Consider the following 21,769-nt stretch of genomic DNA (forward strand, 5'->3'; position numbering starts at 1 on the left):
AGACTAGACTTACCTGTCCCCGATTCCGACAAGCAATGCTGATGGCTACGCGACCGGACCCTCGTCCTTCCATGGAATCGGGACTTCGATCGGCGCGGAACCGATTGCCGGACCTCCAATAACTCACTGCCATGGCCCGACAATCGGTGCACACCTCAGGGTCATGGGTGTGCCTCAAGCAAAAGAGAGACACGTCATGCTGGTCCGCAACCAACATGTTTCGGCGGTAGGCCCTACAGGACTTAAACCCGGGCATCCCTACTGCACCAGGAGTCAAGCACTCGATAAAACAAGTTGTCAGAAACCAAGTTAAAACTTTTTTTAAACTAAAATCAACCGAGTAACGAAAACGGAAATACTCACCTGCCATTAGGAGAGATCCCAGCGCTGGATCTTGGTGCCCAGCACTGACCCTGAAAAGTGTAGATTTTTGCAAACTATAAATATTCTTTAAAAATCGTACCACTGTGAAAACGTAATTACTTACCTGTTTTAGATAGAGGTCCCAGTACTAAGCCTAGGAGCCCAGCCCTGGATTACAAAAGTAACGAGAACATACTTTACCCGTAACTTGAATTTTCTTCCATAGGGAACCAGTGACTGTTTTTCTATGAAATTTCTTCTAAGTGTCGATTTTACAAACTTATAAATATTCCTTAAATATCGCCTGTACAACTTAAATGCAGTTTCTCAACTGCTTACAGGTGGTACCCTTGTGCTGGATCCAGGATCCAACACTGACCTAAGTGACTTTCCTTCCATGGGATAACATTGGTAATTTGATCAGAAAAAGTTTCTAAGTGTCAACTTTTAAAATAGCAAAATATTGCTTACAAATCACAACAGTAACTTAACCGAATTTACTCACTTATTTCTAAGAACTGTCCCAGGACAGAATCTAGGATCCAGTCCTGGAGTAAGAAAAGTAATCCTGAAAGTAATTAATTGCATATAACTTAAAGTTTCTATTGAGCTCAATGTATTATTGTGTTTGAAATCGTGTTGCCTATTGCAACAACCTGTAACTATTGCATATTGCAAAAGTATTTAACTGAAGTATCTCATTCTGAGAAAGGATATTTTGATACCTATTGTTGGTTCTAAAATAAAACAACCATATATTTTTATATACAAACCATTGGCCTAGAGTTCAGTTCTTGTGTGCGAGACCATTTGCTGACTGAGTGTGTACAACAAATGCTTTACACTGTCCTCTGACACTGCCTTACTGCTCGACCAAGCTACCACTTTAGAGAGTAAGGTTATATCTAACTTTAACCTCTGCCAAACCTCTGGGGACTGTGGACTCTGTACACACTGTACCTATTTGGGAACAGTATATACAGAGCCACTTTCTCACAATGTCCCCTTCAGGACCCTTACAGTAGTATTTTGCTCATATTTTCTGCTGCAATTTGTCACTGTCCATTCAGCACCCTGCCCAACCATTCCTCCTACTCTACTGTCATTTAAGCCTGGGAGACCAGGCAGTGTACATAAATGGGTCTCACAGGATTCTGCTGACAGTAGTGATAAGGAGCCCATGCTGAAGACTATGTCCACAAGCCTTCTCCAGTCCTGTGTCTCAGAAGTGATGTCTAGTTGTCTCCACATCTAATGAAGCTCCTGGTGCTTATCTTGCTCCTCCAATGTTGAATGAATGTTAATGCCACTGCTTTTAGTAAAGATTGATGTGGGAGGGATATGGTTTTGCAGATTACTTATTTTCCTAAATATGGTACAGCATGAAGATGGAGGAGACTGGAAAGCTAAGGCGTCTGGAAAGCCACCATGTAACTTGAAAGAAGTTGTACGGAGGAAGCAGCATAGCATGAGTGTTGGAAGACGCCCTGGAAAAAGCCACGACGCAGCGTCCCGTCTCCAGGGAAGGAGAGACAAAAAGTTGCTGAACCTCTGGAGCAGAGGGGGCCTCCGAAGACGAATCAATGACCCGGCACGGCGCCGTGGAGTCCGCCACTGGCGCCAGCGCAACGTCGACCGAAGCCGAAGGGGACGCAGAGACTACCTCCACCACGACTTGCGCAGCGGAAGAACGGGGCGGGGTCTGAGCCAGGGCAGCTAAAGATTTCAACCTCCGACGTGGCAGCCACCTGCATGGAGAGACTAGGGGGACACAGGGACGTGCCCCGGCCCATAGCCAGCCCCTGTGGCGACGGCAGCCGCAGGCGCCTGAGCGGCATCAGCTCGGCCTCGGACAAGGCCGCCGCCTGCCCAGATGACCGAGGGGGACTAGAGGAGGAGCCACGAGTCCTGGCAACCTCCCGCGACACCACAGGGACCCCCCACGGGGGTTTGCGGCGATGCAGAGGCGCAGTGGTCCGAAGGGGGGAACCCCGTAGGGCCGCACCCCGACGACACCACATCTCCAAGACCTGAAGCTGAACATGTCGGCGCCGGAGCCGCCGGCGTCTCCACAGAAGGCCCCGCACATGGCGGGGGATCAGCAGACGTCCCAGGAAGAGGAGGAGCAGCCAAGGAGGCCTGCAGGGCAGCAGCATAGGCCTCCATTTGGGCTCTGGTCGCCCCCATGCAGGGAAACGGCGGGTAGGGTGGTGATGCGCGAGGCCGCACGACACACGGAGAACCCGTGCCCCCTAAAGGGTGGGGACCGGGCCTCGGGGACAAGCTGCGACACTTACCCACGGGCGAGCGACGCCGTTGCGGCCTCGGAGAGGGACGATGTCAGAGACGGAAGCGGCGGTTCTTGAACCCATCTGCGGGGAACGGGCGTGGTGATGACGCCGACCTGGACATGCCGGCCGAGAAGAGTTTCATCCGGCGCTCCCGCCGGGACTTAGGCTTCATCTGCTGACAAGCCTCGCACTCCGTGGAGTCATGGTGCTCACCCAAACACCGCTGACATCTGGCACGCGCAAGACAAGCACGTCTTGCAGCCCGAAAGCATTCGCACACTGTTCCCAAAAAGAAACGCAAAGCAGGAAAAGAAGACCTGAAGACAGGCGAGGGACACGATCCGGATCCGCGTGGCACGTAGAAAAGAAGGAAACTGACATCAGCGCGCCGGGGTGGGGCTTATGTGACCTCGCTGACGTCACGCCCGCGCAAGACGGCGAGGCGAAGCCACGTGGTGCCACCCCCAGGCGCGCAGAGATGCTGGGACAAGAACATTTTCCGGGTCCAGTCTCATGCCTGGGGATAATTCTACGTTAAGCAATCTGCAGCTAGTAGTCTCTATCACATCAAGGAAGCGCCATTCACCGACAAACTGCACTGGTGCTTGTCAAAGCATCAATTCTATTCTAAATGGCAAAGCCACCGACTGTATTAAAGGTATCAACAAATGACAGTGCATCCAGTCGAGGCTTCACCATGCATGCAGAGAAATGGAAGCTCTCCTTTGCTTCATTCTGCCCTATATTCCTTTTCTCTTAGGACTATTTGAAAGGTCTTCCCACATGAGGCAAGATGGCGGATGCGTGAGTGTTGTGAGCAGCCGTCTCCTACCAATGCTCTCAGAAGTTATGAAGTGAAGAGGGAAATGCGGCGATTTAACCTTTAATATTTACTCACAGCTATTTTTTTTAAATCAATGAGGCTGTTGACTGAGGCTGGTTTCTGTGTGGTGAAAACTTTAAGACGCTTTTTGACGGCGGCGGCGTTCGTGACTACATACGAGGTGCTGTGGGGGGTCCAAAAGTCTTCGCCGATACATTGTATCTAAAAGGGATTCTACGGCAAAGAGAAACTCCGGCGATGCTATTGCTGTGATGCCGCCGAAAGGAAGAATTTTGCAGAAGGAATCAAACGCGACCGGAGGAGGCAGAGGAGCATCGATGATTCTGTGTGCAGCAGCTGAGGGAAGAAGCCTGAATTCGAATTCGAGCCAGGCTGCAACAAGCGTTTTACAGGCAGGACAGTCTATGAGCGGAGCTTCTAAGAAAGTACCATGCGACACCGAGCCAAGGGAAAGGAGGTCTGAGAAAGTTACCCGGCCCAAACAATCGACAGTTCCAGGAATGTTTGCGGGGCGAAGCCTATCGTCTGCGTCGGTGGGAGCGGAATTACCTAAAGGTAAAAATATTATTGCCTTAATGAATAATGGCAGCGGTATTATAGAGGCTCCAACAGGAGGTGATTTCGGGGAGTCTGATATTTTGGATGCAGTCATACAGGGAGCAGCAGAAGAGCTGCCTCAAGAGACGGGTATACCCCAGCAGGGGGGGATAATAATACTATAATACAGGCCCCTCTTACGTCTATTAAGACTCCAGTCTCTAAGAAAATACATGGAAGCTTTGCTCCAGTTGAAGGCACAGTTCTAGGGACACCGGAAGGTGACAAGTTCTTCTCGCTGACCGATGATTCTGATGTATCCTTTAACAGCAGTAAAGACAAGAAGGAGGATGATCTTACAGAAGATAGTAGCAGCCCCTCAGTGAAGCCAGATACCCAGAAACGTAAATCAGTTCGCACAAAGAAGAAGTGTGAGGGAATATGATAAGGATAATGATAATGGGATTACATCAGACAATAGCCAGTCAAGCTTGATGAAATGGGATTACTCCGCGTCCCATTTCAATAGAAGAATGGAGGATGACCAAAATACTCTTACGCTGAACCCAGAAACTAATGTAAATGGTCGTAACGACCTAGGGGGCCAGGTACCCCCTCCGTCAATGGAACTAATATATGATACTTTAAAACAATTTCAAATGGAGGCACGACAAGAGCATAAGAGGGCCCATTTGGCAACTAAAAATTTGCAGGGTGCGGTGCGAAAGGTGAATAAAACTTGTTCAGAAAATGCGGAGCGCACCAGTGCACTGGAAGAGCGTATTGTGCAATTAGAGGCCACTGTGGAAACTTCGGAACAACCGACGACCTCCCAAGAAAGCAGGATGACAGATGACCTTTGGAAACTCGAGGATTTTGAAAATAAGCAGCGCCGGAATAATTTGCGACTTCTTGGTATTGCAGAAAAAGCCGAGGGGGATGATATCCGTGGATTTACATTGAGGCTTCTTAGGGAAGCATTCCCTGAGTTAGCGCATTGGAATTGGGACTCAGAGGTCCAAAGGGTACATCGGTTTCCCCTAATGTTCAAGAGAAGGGCAGGTCAAGATGATAAACCTAGAGCCATTCTTATTTTTTTGGGCAATTTTCTTTTACGACAATCTATTTTTGAAAAGGCCAGGCCTGATGCAAAGAGGACAGTAGCTTAGCATTCATTCTTTGTACGTCCCGATTTCTGCCACTCAACTGTGGAGAGAAGATGGCGACTTCTTCAATTGATCACTCCTTTTCAGAAATCTGGATGCGAGGTGTTCTTAATGAACCCGGCTAAACTTAAGGTTGTGCATAAAGGTTCTACTAGCCTAGGGTATTCACTTCAGAGATTAAGGCACAGGAAAACCTTCAAGAACTGGTGTGAGTTGTGTCTTTAAGAATTGTACTGGTTTGGTAAACTCATGCCTTGTTTCGCTTTTTCTTTTTTTTCTCTTCTTTTGTATATTTTTCTATTTGTTATTTTTGCTGGCAGGGGGCGGTTAGGGGGCACACACAGCATTATGCAGGAGGCATCACAAGGGTCCTTGACCTTTTTTGCCTTTTTGATTGGGGTGGGGGGACGGGTGGGGCTGGGGGACGGTGTTTTTTTTTGTATAGGATATTCACATGGTTTAATGTTTGGTAATTTTTGGTGTTTTTTGGTTTGGCTTGGGAATAGATGGAAATTTATGTTTTTGGTCTAATGAGGAAAATTAGAATCGCATCAGTCAATATATGTGGATTAAATAATCCCCAAAAAAGAAGGCGAATTAACTTGGATGTTCGATTTTTGAAAGCAGACATTTTATGCCTTCAAGAAACCAATATTGAGGGCAGTAGGAAAGGGGTTTTAGAGATGGAAGGGTATCAACTTGTTGCGTACACGACTCAAGAAACTCGCACGAGGGGAGTGGCTATATTAGCTAAGAAAGGGATGGGAATCTATCCACGTCTTCTCACCGATAAAATGGGAAGATGGGCCATTGTTCAAATAGACCTGGATAATAAAATGTATACCCTTTGTGCAGTGTATGGGTCTGTGCTGGATGATCCTACATTGTATGATTGGCTGAAAGTGGAACTGGTGGGATGGCCTCTTCCCGATATTATGCGGGGACTTAAATATTAATATGAGTTGTCACGTCACTACCCACAGGCTTATGTATCAAGGGCGGAAACTCAGTTTTTAAATCATTCCAACAACTTGAGCTATTTCACGGGTTAGTGGATGTTTGGGCAGAGACATAGGGGTCTGATCCAGGCTTTACATATTTTTCTGCACCACATTTAATGCACGCTAGATTGGATTACTTTTTTGTATCATTTGAACTTTTAGGTAGGTGTTTGATAAGTACATTTCTGAAAGTTATGTCAGATCATAATCCTCTGGTGATTGAGCTAGAAATGGGTGGGCAACCCCTACAGACACGTTGGACATTTAAAAGGCCTTACTCAGTGATGAGGGGTATGTACAGCAACTGAAGGTATGGATTCCAAAGTTTATTGAGGAGAATCTAGTGAGTACTAGTTTGGGTATAGTATGGGATGCACTAAAAGCACGAATTAGAGGAGAAACTTCTAGGTATGGCTGGGAGGTGCAGAAAAAGGATAGAATGCAGCTACAATCACTATATGAGAATCTGGGTAAGGCAGAGAGTGATCTGATCAAGATATTAAATACAGGGGGGACGCTGTAGCGGCACAATTAAAGATTACTATTGCGAGATCCGCTATCACAGAGATATCACTAAAAAAGGCGGCGGGAAAATATATTGCTTGGAGAAGTAGGGTCTATGAGAACAATGAGAGAGTGGGCCATATGCTGGCTGTTCGCACAAGGGAGAAAATGGCCGAAACACGGATTAGGGAAATTAGAGATCCGGGGGTTGGTTTGATAAGCGAACCGGATGCTATTCTTGCCTCATTCCAAAACTTTTATCAAGGACTATATACGGAGCATGCGCTGGTTTAGGACCAGGCAATGGAATATTATTTGAGGGGGCACATTTTTGATCAACTGTCTACTGAGGAGAAAGCTGGTCTAGATGCACCATTTACAATTGATGAAATAGTCGAGGCTATAGACTCCCTTCAGATGGGGAAAGCTACTGGCTGTGATTTGATCCCAGGAGAATTTTATAAGAAATTTAGGACTCAACTTTTGGGGCTTATGATGGAGGTATTTCATAGAGCACAACTCGAATTAGCTGCCCCCGACTCTTGGAAAAGCGCTAATATTATAGTTTTTCAGAAAAAAGGAAAATCTGCCATGGAATATTAGCGAAAAGATTAGCCTCGGTTATTTTAAAATTGGTTTCTCCTTTTCAGCACGGATTTGTACCTGGGAGGGGATCAACCGAGCATATCCGGCGCATAATTACTCTATTTGATTATGCTAAGGTGACAGGAGGCCCTATGGCTGCAATATTTTTGGATGCTGAAAAAGCGTTTGATAGGGTCTCCTGGCCTTTTTTATAGCTGATCATGGAGAGGAAAGGCCTTGGTAGAGGTTTTATTAGGGCAGTTAAATGTATGTATTCAGAACCTGTCGCCAGGATAAGTCTGATGAATAATTTATCAGATATAAGAAAACAAGTTACTCACCTGTAACTTTGGTTCCCCAGTATTGGTAACTTTCATAGATTCTCATGCTTTGTATCATTCCCCGTCGTCGGAATGGGAGCCTCGGTAACAAAAATATATATATATACATATGTATAACCATAGAAACAAAAGAGAAAAATAGGCCTAGGCCTCCTCTCATTTTGTAGTATATCACCCTCTTTGTGTAAAAGAGCCCAAACTTTTGCCAGGACCAATCAGCACAGCCTCACCCTCTGGAACCTTCCTGAGAGAGCTCAGAGCCTCAGATTTTCGTAGCCGTTGTGCCAATAGCCACTACCTTAGTAAACCGTCAGAGCTTTCCCAGGGGAGGTGGGTGGGCGCATGAGAATCTATGAAAGTTACCAATACTGGGGAACCAAAGTTACAGGTAAGTAACTTGTTTTCTTACCCCAGTATTGGAACTTTCATAGATTCTCATGCTTTGTATCGGAATAGCAAGCAGTAGATCACGACAAGCACATTTCGAAAAATACATGGCTTTACAAAATCATCTCAGTGTACATGATAAACAACCATTACTAAAAACAAATGTGCTTACCAGGATGGAGGGATTGTAGGGAAAGCTCACCTCTCATTGAAAAAGATTCCGGAGGACTGCTTGACCAACAGCAGCGTCAGCTCGTCCCACCGATTCCAGGCAGTAGTGCTTCGTGAAGGTGTGTACACTGCTCCACGTTGCTGCCCTGCAAATGTCCTTGATCGCCACTTCAGCAAAGAGAGCCACTGAAGACGCCATCGCCCTCGTAGAATGAGCCCGGGCCCTTTTATCCAAAGGTTTGCCCGCAGCCTGATGACAGTACTGAATTGCACTGGAGATCCAGCGGGAAATGCCACTCTTGGCGAGCGGCAACCCCTTCCGTGGTGCACTGTAGGCAATAAATAGCTGAGTAGACTTTCTGAAAGAGCGTGTGCGCTCGAGATAGAATTTCAGGCATCTTTGGACATCCAAAGAATGCAATGTTCGTTCCGCTTGTGTGGAAGGACGTGGAAAAAAGGAGTTCAAAATTAAGGGTTCATTCAAATGAAACTCCGAAGGCACCTTCGGGATGAATTTTGGGTTGGTTCTCAAAATCATCACATCCCTCTTGAACTGCAGAAAAGGCTCCACTATAGAGAGAGCTTGGAGTTCACTAACCCTCCTAGCCGAAGTTAATGCCAAGAGAAGGGCTAGTTTCCAAGATAGAAACTTCAAGTCCGCTTTGTGAATAGGCTCAAAGGGCGCTTTCATCAGTTGAGCCAGTACTAGGTTAAGCTACCAGATAGGAGGGGGTGGTCGGACAGGAGGATACATCCGAAATAACCCCTTAAGGAACTGCTTAACAATCCTTGCGGACCATAGAGATGGCCCCGATGTCTTCCGTCGAAAGCGGGATATGGCAGCCAGATGTACCTTGTTCGAAGAGTGCGCCAGACCTGATTTAGCCAGAGACAGGATGTAAGGCAAAACCTGATGTGGCAGGGATTTGTAAGGATGGAGTTTATTCCTCTGGCACCACAGACAAAATCTCTTCCATTTTGCCCTGTAGGTCTTATTAGTGCTTGGTGCCCGCGCCTGAGATAAAACATCCCTGCACTCCTTAGACAGATTCAGATGGCGGAATTATCTGTGTTCAGGAGCCACGCTGACAAGTGAAGTGACTCCGGATCCGGATGGAGCACCTGCCCCTGATCTCGCGACAACAGAGATGGAATCAGTGGCAAGCGAATCGGGCGATCCTGGGAGAGAAGCAGGAGTTCCGTGTACCAGAACTGCCGCGCCCATGCTGGAGCAATGAGAATCATCTTGCATGGTTCCGCCCTGACCTTCCTGAGAACTCGAGGAATGAGGGGAATCGGAGGAAAGGTGTAGCAAAATGCGCCGAACCAAGCAATCGAAAGGGCATTCCCCAGAGACCCTCGCTGGGGAACCTTGCTTGCGTAAAACCGGCACTTGGCGTTCTCCGGGGTCGCAAAGAGGTCTATGGTCGGAGTACCCCATCTCTTGAACACTGCCTCCAGCGTGGCCTGATCCAACTCCCACTCGTGTGTCCCTTCCGTCTGTCGACTTAGGGCATCCGCTGTGATGTTGAGACACCCTGCTAGGTGCTCGGCTTGCAGAGTGATCTTGTGAGAGATCGCAAAATCCCAGATCATCTGAGCTTCTTTGGACAGCGTCCGCGACCTTGTTCCCCCTTGCTTGTTGATATAGTGCATGGCCGTCGTGTTGTCTGTCCGGACCAGCACTGCACGATTCTGAAGTCTGGGAAGGAACGCCAGCAAGGCTAAGTGAATGGCCCTCAGCTCCAAAAGATTGATGTGGTGTAGTCTGTCTGCTGGACTCCAGTGACCGCTGACCTGAAGCTCCTGGAAGACAGCTCCCCATCCTTCTAGGGAAGCATCCGTGGTCACCACCATAGGAGAAGGAGGGATCCGGAACGTTAATCCTCCTGCGATGTTCTCCTTCACCAGCCACCATTCGCAGGCTTTGCGCATGGCCGGCGTTATCCACACTCTGTCGTTGAACGATCCTTCTGCCTGGTGCCATTGTTTGTCCAACTCCTCCTGTAGAGGACGCATATGAAGCCTGCAATGCGGTATCAAAGGTATGCAGGATGAGATTGATCCGAGCAAGGACTTGTACTGTCGAACCGATACATGTTTCTTGTGCAGCATGTGACGAGCGGAAGTGGTCAGTTTGCCCTGACGCTCCTCTGACGGACGAGCCATGCATCGTTTCGTGTCCAGAATAGCCCCAAGGAACTTCGTGACCTGGAGGGTATGAGTTCCGACTTGGACACATTGAGCTGAAGACCCAAATGGGCGAACAATCGTATGCAAGTTGACACAGCCTGAGACGTTGCCCTGAACGACGGAGCCTTGATGAGCCAGTCGTCCCAAGTACGGGAACACTTCCAAGGACTGCTTCCTTAGAAAAGCAGCGACTGGTGCCAGCATCTTCGTGAAAATGCGGGGTGCCGACCGAAGGCCAAACGGGAGCACCTTGAACTGGAAATGGCTCTTGCCTACTGTGAAGCGTAGATATTGCCTGTGAACTGGGTGGATCGGAACATGAAAGTATGCATCCTCTAAATCCAGGGATGCCAAAAAATCTCCCGGATTGAGTAGTCGTAGAATATCCTGGAGAGTGACCATCCTGAAAGTGAGTTTGATGAGATAGGTGTTGAGCTCCCTGAGGTCTAGTATAGGACGCCATGTATCCTCCGTCTTCCGAACCAGGAAGAACCTGGAATAAAACCCCTTGCCCCTTTGTGAAAGCGGCACGGGCTCTATCGCCCCCTTGATGAAAAGCTGGTGGGCTTCGAGATGTAATAGTCGGAGATGTTTCGATGCACGGGCGTCTGGAGCTCTTGTTGGAGGAAGATCTTGGAACTCCAACGCATGGCCACTCTGAACGATATTCAAGACCCACCGGTCTGATGTTAAACGCACCCAGCTGTCCAGACAAAAAGATATCCTGCCCCCGACCGGTGTTTGTGGTAGGGGAGGAACAGTAGCCAGAGCCAGGAGGCCGCTATTGCCTCTTGGCGTTGTCTCGTCCCTGACGATTCTGACGTCCTCTCTGGGACTGTCGAGAGAAAGACGCCGACTGTCCTTGGCGCTGGCTGGAGTATTGACCTTTATAGGACTGTCCTGATTGTGTGGAATATGGTCGTTGGTTTCCTCTGTAATTAGAAAACCCCCGACCACGTGCCCCTCTGAATGGCACTTTGCGATAGTTCAAAGATCCTAAGGACTTAGCTGTGTCGGTGTCCTTTTTAATGCTTTGGAGGGCGTCATCCACATGCTTACCAAAAAGCATCTCCCCGTCAAAGGGGAGGTCCAAGATCTTATTCTGGACCTCCTGGCGAAACCAGGTCGCCTTTAACCAGCCTTGACGGCGCAAGACCGCTGACCCTGCCAAAGCCCTGAAAGCAGTGGAAGCAATGTCCATCGCACAGTCAATGACTTCCGAAGAGCATCTTTCTCCCTCCATCAGAACCTGTCTGGCTTCCTCTTGACTCGAGTCTGGTAGCTGGTCCAGGAATGGCTCCATATCACACCACATCTGGCGGTCGTACCTGCCCAGAATAGCCAGAGAATTAGCTGCACGCACCAACAAGCTGGCCATGGTGGAGAATCTTTTACCCACATTGTCCAGTCTTCTGCCTTCTTTATCTGGAGGCGTGGTTAAGGGGGTGGACGGATTTTTTGACTTACTTTGTGCGGCTTGTGAAATAACGGAATCCGGCTTAGGTTGTCCTAGAAGACACGCAGGACTGCCTTCAGGGGCCTTGTATTTCTTCTCCAGCCGGGGAACAACCGGAATGACTGTCGCCGGATTTTGCATTGTCTTAATTCCCTCATCCCAGACATGTTCTATTATGGGAATTGATCTGACCGACTTCTTATACTGAGCCTTAAAGTCATATAGGAAGCAGTCGGACTGCTCTACCGTAAGGGGCAAACCAAACCTCTTGGATGCCCGTTCCATCAAATTATGGAAACCACCAATGTCTGCTGGAGGCGATATATTTGTCTCTCGGCCCACAGCATCCGGATCCTGCGTATCATCAGGGTCCCCATCAGGATCTCCTGGATCTGTAAGAGGGATCACCTGTCCCTCGTCGTCCTCGTCCGTATCCGCATCTTGTGCGTCTCGATCAGCAGGTTCCATACCTGAAGGTTGGGGAACCACTAAGGGCACCACCGGAGAAGTGGTACGAGGTATGTCCCTTGGCAGAGGTGGCAAGTGCATTGCCATGTCATGTGGCACTACCGATGTAGAAGGACGCACCGGAGTGCGATCCGGCAATGTCGGAAAACGAGATCTATAGTCTTGCAGCATCAGTTGCAAATCCGACACTAAAGCCACTGGCAAGGCAATCAAGTCCTGCCTCAGAGAGCGGGGGTGTACTTCCTGTGTCAAGCTTTGCCGCCCCTCCTGCACCTCTGGACCATAAAACTCCTCCGTATCTGTGTCCTGCTGTTTGACATTCAGGTCTGAAGGGCTGTATGCGTCCCCATACTGCCCATCCTCTTCATCCTCCTCCGAGTCCTCGAGAAGCATGGATGGTGGCAAAGGCGTGACCCGCCTAGGAGAAGTCATGTCCGGCGTAATCTTTAATCTTTGGTTGGCAAATTCTGAATTTTTCGTCGTCGACGGTCCCGTCGACGGTCCCGTCGACGGAGTCTATGGCAAAGGGATTCCCAGCGTCGACGAACTCGACGACGACATCGTCGACTGAAGGGTAACTGTCGTCGACGGGGCTAGAATCGTCGTCGATGAGGCCGTCGACAGTTCTGTAATAGTCGTCGACGGAGCTTTCTTCTTCGTTGACGGAGCATGTTTCATCGTCGGCGGAGCACCCGTCGACGGTCTCGTCGACGAACTTGTAGTCAGCAACATCGACGAACTAGTCGTCGTCGTCGACGTGGTCTTCGTCGTCCACACCGCCGTCGAAGACGAGAAAGTAGCCGTCGTAGACGATGAAGTAGATATCGTCGACGGTCTCGTCGATGACCCCATGGAAACAGTCTTAACTGAGGAGATCGTCGTCGACGTACCTGCTTTAGCCTGCGTCGACGGATGCGGTTTCTTCACTGGAATGGACTGAGGAGTTTCTGCAGCCTGTTTTTTCACAGATTTCTCCTTCTGGGACGGAGGGGAAGATGTTGCAACCTCCTTCTTGTCCTTAAGGGCTATGTCCACAGCAGCAGCCCGTCCCTGCCTCTCCTTTACACTGCCGTGAGGAGATTTTAAGGGACCAGCCTCCTCAGACCTGTCAGAGATCCCGTGAGGGGCTTTGAGAGGGACTTTGAGAGGGGGTTCCACAGAAGTGGAGGGAGATGACCTACCCCTCTTCTTAGATCTCCTGGAGGAGGTACCAGAGATAGATTCCTCCTCATCCGAAGAGAGGACCTCCGTCCTGGTCTTTAGCTTCTGCAGCCACGTCAGCAAGCGCCCCTCTCTGTCTCTCAAGGTCTTGGTCGAGAAGGTCCGACAAATTTTACAGTCTGTGGCCTTGTGTTCCGGGTACAGGCAGTATATGCAGTTTTCATGCTTGTCTTCCACAAACAGTCTCTTCTTCCCACAAGAAGCACAAGATCTGAATAAAGCTTTCTTCTCCTTTTCTGACATTCTGTCACAAAAGATGGCAATAAAGATAACCAAAAGTGAAATACTGAGAAAACTGAGCAGAGCTCAGTGGAGACTCCCTAGCACAACGTGCGGTAGAAAAATCTGAGGCTCTGAGCTCTCTCAGGAAGGTTCCAGAGGGTGAGGCTGTGCTGATTGGTCCTGGCAAAAGTTTGGGCTCTTTTACACAAAGAGGGTGATATACTACAAAATGAGAGGAGGCCTAGGCCTATTTTTCTCTTTTGTTTCTATGGTTATACATATGTATATATATATATATATATATATTTTTGTTACCGAGGCTCCCATTCCGACGACGGGGAATGATACAAAGCATGAGAATCTATGAAAGTTCCAATACTGGGGTATGAATATGCTACTTACCAGTGTGCATCTGTTCTTGGCATGTAGGGCTGCTGACATTCATATCTGTGCATAGATTGCCGCCTAGTGTTGGGTCCGGATGTTTGCACGTTGTTGTCCTGGAAGAGTCTTCGAAGTATCCTGGGATAGGTGACTCCTCCCCTGGACTACAGTGCGCATGGGCATCCTCTCCATCCTCAGATTGTTTTTCGCCATTGTAGCAGTGATGGAGTAGATACAGAAAGTGATGACCATGCTTACAGTAATTCTGAGAGCTGCAGCTGCTACAGGCGCCGGGGAGGAGGGATAGCGATATGAATGTCAGCAGCTCTACATGCCAAGAATAGATGCACACTGGTAAGTAGCATATTCAGTTCGAGGCATGTGGGCTGCTGAATTCATATCTGTGCATAGAATGTATAGCAGTGCCCTCTATTAGCGGCGGCTACCAGTGCCAGCTGCAGCGGTCTGAAAAAGAGTTTTGAGAACAGCCTGTCCTACAGCTGCCTGCTGTTTTGATTGCACATCTACACAATAGTGTTTGGTAAATGTGTGTGTAGTGGACCAGGTGGCTGCTCTACATATGTCATGCAGGGGAATGTTTCCTAGAAAAGCCATGGAGGCCCCTAACTTACGTGTTGACTGGGCTCGTGGGGGAATAGTTAATGTGCGTTTTGCCTTTTGATAACAAATTTGAATACACTTAACTATCCATCTGGCTATCCCTGCTTTGGAGATGGCGTTACCTTTGTAGTGTGGGGCAAAGGCAACGAACAGTTGTTTTGTCTTCCTAAAGGGTTTAGTCCTGTCGATGTAGTACATGAGGGCCCTCCTTACATCTAGTGTATGGAGTGCTCTTTCCGCGACAGTTTGTGGGTTTTGGAAGAAAACGGGCAGTTCAATAGTTTGATTCATGTGGAACTGCGATATTACCTTGGGCATGAATTTGGGGTTGGTACGTAGTACGACCCTGTTGGCGTGAACCTGTATAAATGGCTCTTGAACTGTTAGTGCCTGGAGTTCACTAACTCTTCTTAAAGAAGTGATCGCTACCAGGAAAGCTACTTTCCAGGTGAGGAATTGAATCTCGCATGAGTGGAGAGGTTCAAAGGGTGGACCCATCAGGCGTGTGAGGACCAGGTTGAGGTTCCACATTGGAGCCGGTGGGTGGCTTGGTGGAATGACTCGTTTGAGTCCTTCCAAGAATGCTTTGATGGCAGGCACTCTGAATAGTGAGAGGTGCTGCCTGGTTTGCAGATAGGCTGATATTGCGGTCAAATGGACACGTATAGAGGTGTACGCCAGATTGCATCGGTATAGGTGTAAGAGGTAACAAATGATGTTTTGGATGGATTCGTTCAGCGGGTTAATGTCATTATTACTGCAATAAATGACGAACCTTTTCCATTTGGCTGCATAGCAAGCTCTTGTAGTGGGTCTCCTGGCCTCCTTGATGAGGTCCATACAGTCAGGTGGCAGGTTGAGGTAGCCAAACTCTAGGACTTCAGGAGCCAGATTGCCAGGTTCAGCTGTTGCGGATCTGGGTGCTGAATCTCTCCATGGTTCTGCGTCAAATGCGCGGGTTTGATCCGCAGCCTTTGATGCGGCACCACGGAAAGTTCGAGGAAGGTGGTGTACCATGGCTGGCGTGCCCACGTAGGAGCAACTAGGACGAGTGTCAGGGAGTGTTGTCTGAGTTTGCGAGCCACCAGCGGTATCAACGGCGCTGGGAGAAAAGCGTACGCAAATCTGCCGGACCAGTTCATCCATATCGCATTGCCCTGCGACTGCGGATGTGGGAACCTGGCGGCAAAGCTTTGGCATTTTGCGTTTTCGCTTGTGGCGAAGAGGTCTATCTCTGGATGACCCCACTGCTGGAAGTACGGTTGGAGTACTGAAGGGTGTAGCTCCCACTCGTGCATCTGGTGGCTGTGTCTGTTGAGCAGATCCGCCATCTGGTTGTCCTTGCCCGGGAGGTGCTCTGCCATGAGGAACATGTTCCTCTGAATGGCCCACTTCCACATGCTCTGAGCCAGATGAGACAACTGTGGAGAGTGTGTTCCTCCCTGCTTCTGTATGTAGTACATGGCAGTCATGTTGTCCGTCCGGATCAACACGACTTTGTTGCACAGATGTACTTTGAATGCCTTCATGGCCAGGAAGATTGCCATCAGTTCCAGAAGGTTGATGTGCATCTTCTTCTGTTGTGTCGTCCATAGTCCCTGCACTGTGTAGTGGAGTACATGAGCTCCCCATCCCTGGAGAGACGCGTCCGCTGTCAGTACTATTTGTGGAACAGGCTCTTGGAACGGTCGGCCCTTGCAAAGGTTTTGTGGATTCCACCAATGCAGAGAGTTGTATGCCCGACCGCTCACCAACACTAGGTCTTTCAACTGTCCTTGAGCCTGATTCCACTGACGTGCTAAGCACTCCTGAAGCGGGCGCATATGTAATCTCGCGTGGGGGACTATGAAGATGCAGGAGGCCATCATGCCTATCAACTGCATGAACACTCGCGCTGGAAGTGAGTGTTGGGGTTTGAACCTGGAGATCAGCATTTGCATGCTGTTGATCCTCACTAAATTTGGCTGAGCTGTGGCCGCCAGAGTGTCTATAGTCGCACCTAGGTACTGTTGTACGTGTGCGGGCTGGAGATGGGATTTCGGGTAATTTAGTGAGAATCCCAGACTGTGAAGGAGGTGAATGGTGCGGGACATGTGGTTGGCACATTGCTGGGCTGATTGTGCTTGAACGAGCCAGTCGTCCAGGTAGGGGTAGACGTGTACATGCTGCCTCCGTAGATGTGCCGCCACAGTAGCTAGGCACTTCGTGAAAACCCTGGGTGCTGTTGTCACGCCGAAGGGAAGGACTTTGAATTGGTAGTGCTGCCCCTGAACAGTGAACCTGAGGTATTTTTTGTGTGAGGGGTGAATGGGTATGTGGAAATACGCATCCTTGAGGTCCAGCGTGGCTAGGAAGTCTCCCAGCTTGAGAAGCGGAAGGACTTGCTGGAGAGTGAGCATGTGAAAGTGCTCGGAAAGAATGTACCGGTTCAGGGGTCTTAGGTCTAATATAGGTCTGAGTGACCCGTCCTTTTTCGGTATTAAAAAGTAGAGGGAGTACACTCCCGTACCCTGCTCGTGGACGGGTACGACCTCTATAGCGCCTTTTAGAAGCATACTTTGCACCTCCTGCTGTAAGAGCGTTAAGTGCTCTGATGACATAGGACGGTTTCTTGGAGGTATTGTGGGTAGAGTGGAGGTTAGCTCTAGACAGTAACCGTATTTGACAATATCTTTGACCCACCTGTCCGTGGTGATGGAGTTCCACGTGGACAGGAACCTTTGTAGCCTTCCCCCGACAGGTGTTATGTGGTCGGGAGGAAGGGAGAGGGCGTCACTGCTTGTTCTTGGGGGAGGACCTGGTGTTGCCGTAGCCGCGTCCTCTTCCCTTTGTACTGGAGCCACGATATCCACCCCGGGTGTTTTTATCGTAGGTGGTTTGTGTATTGCCCTTGTTGTATGTCTGCTGTGACCCCTGTCCTCTACCTGCTCCTCTATTTCCGGGGCGACGAAAGGAGCTGCTCCGAAAGGACTGAGTCTGGAGAGCCCCCATGGTCTTTGCGGTGTCCGTGTCCTTTTTTATTTTCTCAAGGGTGGTGTCAACCTCCGGTCCGAATAAATAGTCGGGGTTGACAGGCTGGTTGAGTATATTATTTTGCACCTCAGGTTTGAATCCGGAGGTTCGCAACCAGGCATGTCGTCGCAGCATGACGCTTGTGTTTATGGCCCTGGCAGCCTTGTCTGCGGCATCTAGTGCACACTTGATGGAAGCATTTGTGAGTAGCTGTCCCTCTCTGATAAGAATTTCTGCACCTTCTTTGAACTGGTCAGGGAGATGTTGGAGTAGTTGCTCCAATGTGTCATAGTGCGCTCTATCGTAGCGAGCGAGGAGCGCTTGAGTGTTGGCTATGCGCCATATGTTGGCAGCCTGGGCGGCAACTCGCTTGCCAGAGGTCTCTAACACCTTGGACTCTTTGTCCGGGGGAGGAGCGTCACCTGTCGTTTGCGAGTGTGCCCTCTTGCGAGCATTCGCTACGACAATGGAGTCTAGTGGTAATTGGCCTCTGATGTAAGTAGGGTCCCCAGGCGCCGATCTGTATTTCTTATCGATCCTGGGGTTTATCACCCGTGCCCTGGTGGGTTCTTTGAAGATGTCCTTGGCTGGTTTGAGGACTCCTTTCAACATGGGCAGAGTTTTTACATGCCTTTCTGAGGATGCGAAGGTGTCCATAAGAAAGTCGTCCTCGACGGTGTCAGAGTGAAGCTGCACTCCATGATTATTCGCAGCACGTTCAATAAGAGCGTTGAACGCTGCAGTGTCCTCTGTGGGAGATGTTTTCGCCCCATAGAGTTGTGGGTCCTGTGCATCTAGAGGTGCACCTGGGTCTACAGGGTCGCCCCAAGTTTGATAAGGGTCCTGTTGGTCATCAGGGTCTATGTCTCCGTGGTAGGGGACTTGGTCACCCATGTAGTCCTCCAACGCATCCGTGTCGGAGTGTGTGGGAGAGAATGATTGTGGATCGTGGTAGGGCGAGTGGAAAGATTCGCAAAGGACAGGTTCTGAGTCCACAGGCAGCTTTCTTTTTAGTGGGATCCGGAAAGGGTCCAAAGGTGGCTCCGAAGTTATCCTCCGTTCGTGGATAACCATCCTGCCGGTGTTGGCGTCGATGAGATGTGACGGAGAGGTCTCAGCAGGTGTAATCGTGGTGTGGGTGACCCGTGTCCTGAGTTGGAACATTTTCGGGACCGTGGATGGAGGCAGGCCAAAAGTAATGTTGGCTGGCGCCGAAGAGGCTGCTGGAGCTTTTATTGGGCCGGAGCCCGACGTGTCCTGGAGGACCGTTTTGGTTTGGCTGCTTTGTGCCGCAACAGGTCGCACTTGGAGCGCCTTTGAGGCTTTAGCGCCGACCAGGTCTGTAGAGGCGGCCGTGGACTTTTTCGGCGCCGGTGGGTCATCGAGTCGAGGGGCGGGAATGGCCGTCGACGTCTTCGATGCATGAGGCTTTGGTGTTGCCGTGGAAGCGATGTGAGACGCAGCAGGCAGTGTGACCTTTGGTGTCGGAGTCGATGGCGTCGGCGCCGGGAGCCGAGCAGGTTTGGTGGCACCGAAGGCCTTTTTTCGTATGCCGACTCCGACGTCGGCCGCTTCAAGTTCGGCACCGAAGTCTCGATTGGTGCGCTCGGTGCCGACGCGTTTCGCTGGCGTCGAAGGTGTGGAAGGCCTCGATCCGACCAGCGCCACTTTTGGTTTCGGTTTCAATTGAACCAGTGCAGCTTTCGGTTTCGGTTTTGAAGAAGGGAAACCAGCCGGTTTAGGTAATAATGGCTGCCGCTGAATGTCCGAGGCCGGGCCCGAGGGCGGGGCCGAAGAACTGCGGGATAGGTCTCGGGTAAGGCCCGAAGGCGATCCCTCGACCGGAGCCATAGACTGTGGCACTGGGATCTCTTCAGTCTGAACGGGTAGGCCTTGCTCGTCATTGGAGCTACTCTCTTCGGCCCGTAAGGCCTCATCGTAGTCTCCTACCTCGGTGTCGTCTTCATCTCTGCGAAAGAGTGATTCGTCGACGTCGTCCGATCCGGAGTCATGTTCGGAAACGGGACTGGAGGGTAGGATCTCCAATTCTTCGATATCTTCGGTCTCGGCGTTGAAGATGTCTGCCGGGGCCGGTGCCGCGTGCTGCGCTTCGAGTCTCGCCGCTCGTCGATTCCGTAGAGTCTTCTTGGAACGGAACCGGGCACAGGCCATGCATGTAGATTCGTCGTGATCCGGCGAAAGGCATTTGTTGCACACCGGATGGACGTCGATGTGGGGATATTTCGCATTGCATACCGGACACCTCTTGAATGGTGTCCTCGATTCCATCGTCGATGTCGTCGATGGGCAGGTAAGATGCGAAAAGTCGGTTCTGAAAGTTAGTAAACTAACAAAGGTAGTATCGAAACCGATCGAGAAAACAGTACCGACGCGAACTAAAGGCCTTTTGGCCTCAACAAAGTTTTTCCTAACTTGAGTTAAGATAGCACATCCGAACCCAATGGCGGAAAAAAACAATCTGAGGATGGAGAGGATGCCCATGCGCACTGTAGTCCAGGGGAGGAGTCACCTATCCCAGGATACTTCGAAGACTCTTCCAGGACAACAACGTGCAAACATCCGGACCCAACACTAGGCGGCAATCTATGCACAGATATGAATTCAGCAGCCCACATGCCTCGAACATTAGGATTACTCGTGATACGCGGCAGGGGTGCCCATGCTCCCCACTGCTTTTTGCGCTTTATATAGATCTGCTAATTAATAAAATAGTAGAGAACAATAGGATTTTGCCTGCTCGATGTATCGGTGGGGATACAAAGATATTGGCCTATTGAGATGACCTTGCGGTAATAACAACTAATCCACAAGAGGCAATGAAGGAAGTGGAAAGAGAGGCTGAAGAGTTTGGTAAAATCGCAGGGTATTTTCTTAGTAAAAACAAGACAATGATCATTAGAAATGATAAGGTGGGCCTGGAGGATACACGTATTGTTGGAAATGCCAGATACCTAGGGGTTGAGATATCCTCTAATGTGGATGAGATAGTACAAATCAATCTGGAACCTCTGCTACGAAAGACTAGGGGCGATTTCAACAGAATGAACGGCCTGCATCTTATGCTTTTAGGGAGATGCAATATTATAAAGATGCTGTTTTTGCCCAGAATATTGTATTTCTTTAGAGCCATTCCTGTAGAAATAAATAAGACCTGGTTCTCTGCTTTTAATCACTTAATTTCTATGGGCAGGGAAACGTCCTCGTAGAGCGCTTAGATATATGACGCTGCCTAAAGATAGGGGGGGGCTGGTCAGTACCTAATCTTCAGATCTATTATTGGGCTGTCGCTATACAACATATGTCGGTATTGTTGGGGAAGGAGTATATGAGGAAAATGCTTACACCTCAATATATAGCTTAGTAATGGGGGTAGAGGTCAATTGCTGCCTTTTGCGCCATATCATTTACGCGTACTTCAAAAGAGTTAAATATAAAATTATGATAGGTGCATTTAAGATCTGGACAGCTGTTAGGAAGAAACTTAAGATGAATAGGATTCATAGATATACTCCTATTGCAAGTAACGATTTATTGCCAGAAATTTTTCAGGATGGATATATGAAGGTATGGATTTCTAGGGGTATTAGGTACATAGGCAATCTTACGATGGAGAATGCTATGTATTTGTTTGACGTGATTAAAGAGAAATATGGAATTGGCAATAACTATTTCTTTAAATTTTTACAAGTGAGGGACTACCTATCTATAAAAGCAATTACTGGGCATAAAGTTCCTTTAATGGAGCTTATATTAGGGGCTTCCTCGCCAATTTCAACATTTTATTAATTACTTATTAATGAGATGGAGGATGATTTTCTAAAACATACTAATCAGTGGCAGGAACTGCTGCAAGCAGGGGTCGGGATTGCGAGGACTCTTTAGTAATGAGCCAGACCGTGGTTTTCTCAGCTAATCTGCAAGTACAATGTTTTAAAACGTGGTCGAATTTGTATATTACTCCAGCGAGAATTTCTAAATGGG

At 49.1% G+C, this 21,769-nt stretch overlaps 1 protein-coding gene across 3 annotated transcripts in view; it reads right to left on the reverse strand.

The window, feature by feature from the left end:
• The window catches only part of TRRAP (transformation/transcription domain associated protein), a 1,075,110-nt gene that overhangs the window by 735,702 nt on the left and 317,639 nt on the right, over positions 1-21,769 (reverse strand). The gene's annotated exons all lie outside the window — the stretch shown is intronic.

Source organism: Triturus cristatus, chromosome 10 (assembly GCF_964204655.1).
Source record: "Triturus cristatus chromosome 10, aTriCri1.1, whole genome shotgun sequence".
In the NCBI taxonomy this organism is placed as follows: domain Eukaryota; kingdom Metazoa; phylum Chordata; class Amphibia; order Caudata; family Salamandridae; genus Triturus; species Triturus cristatus.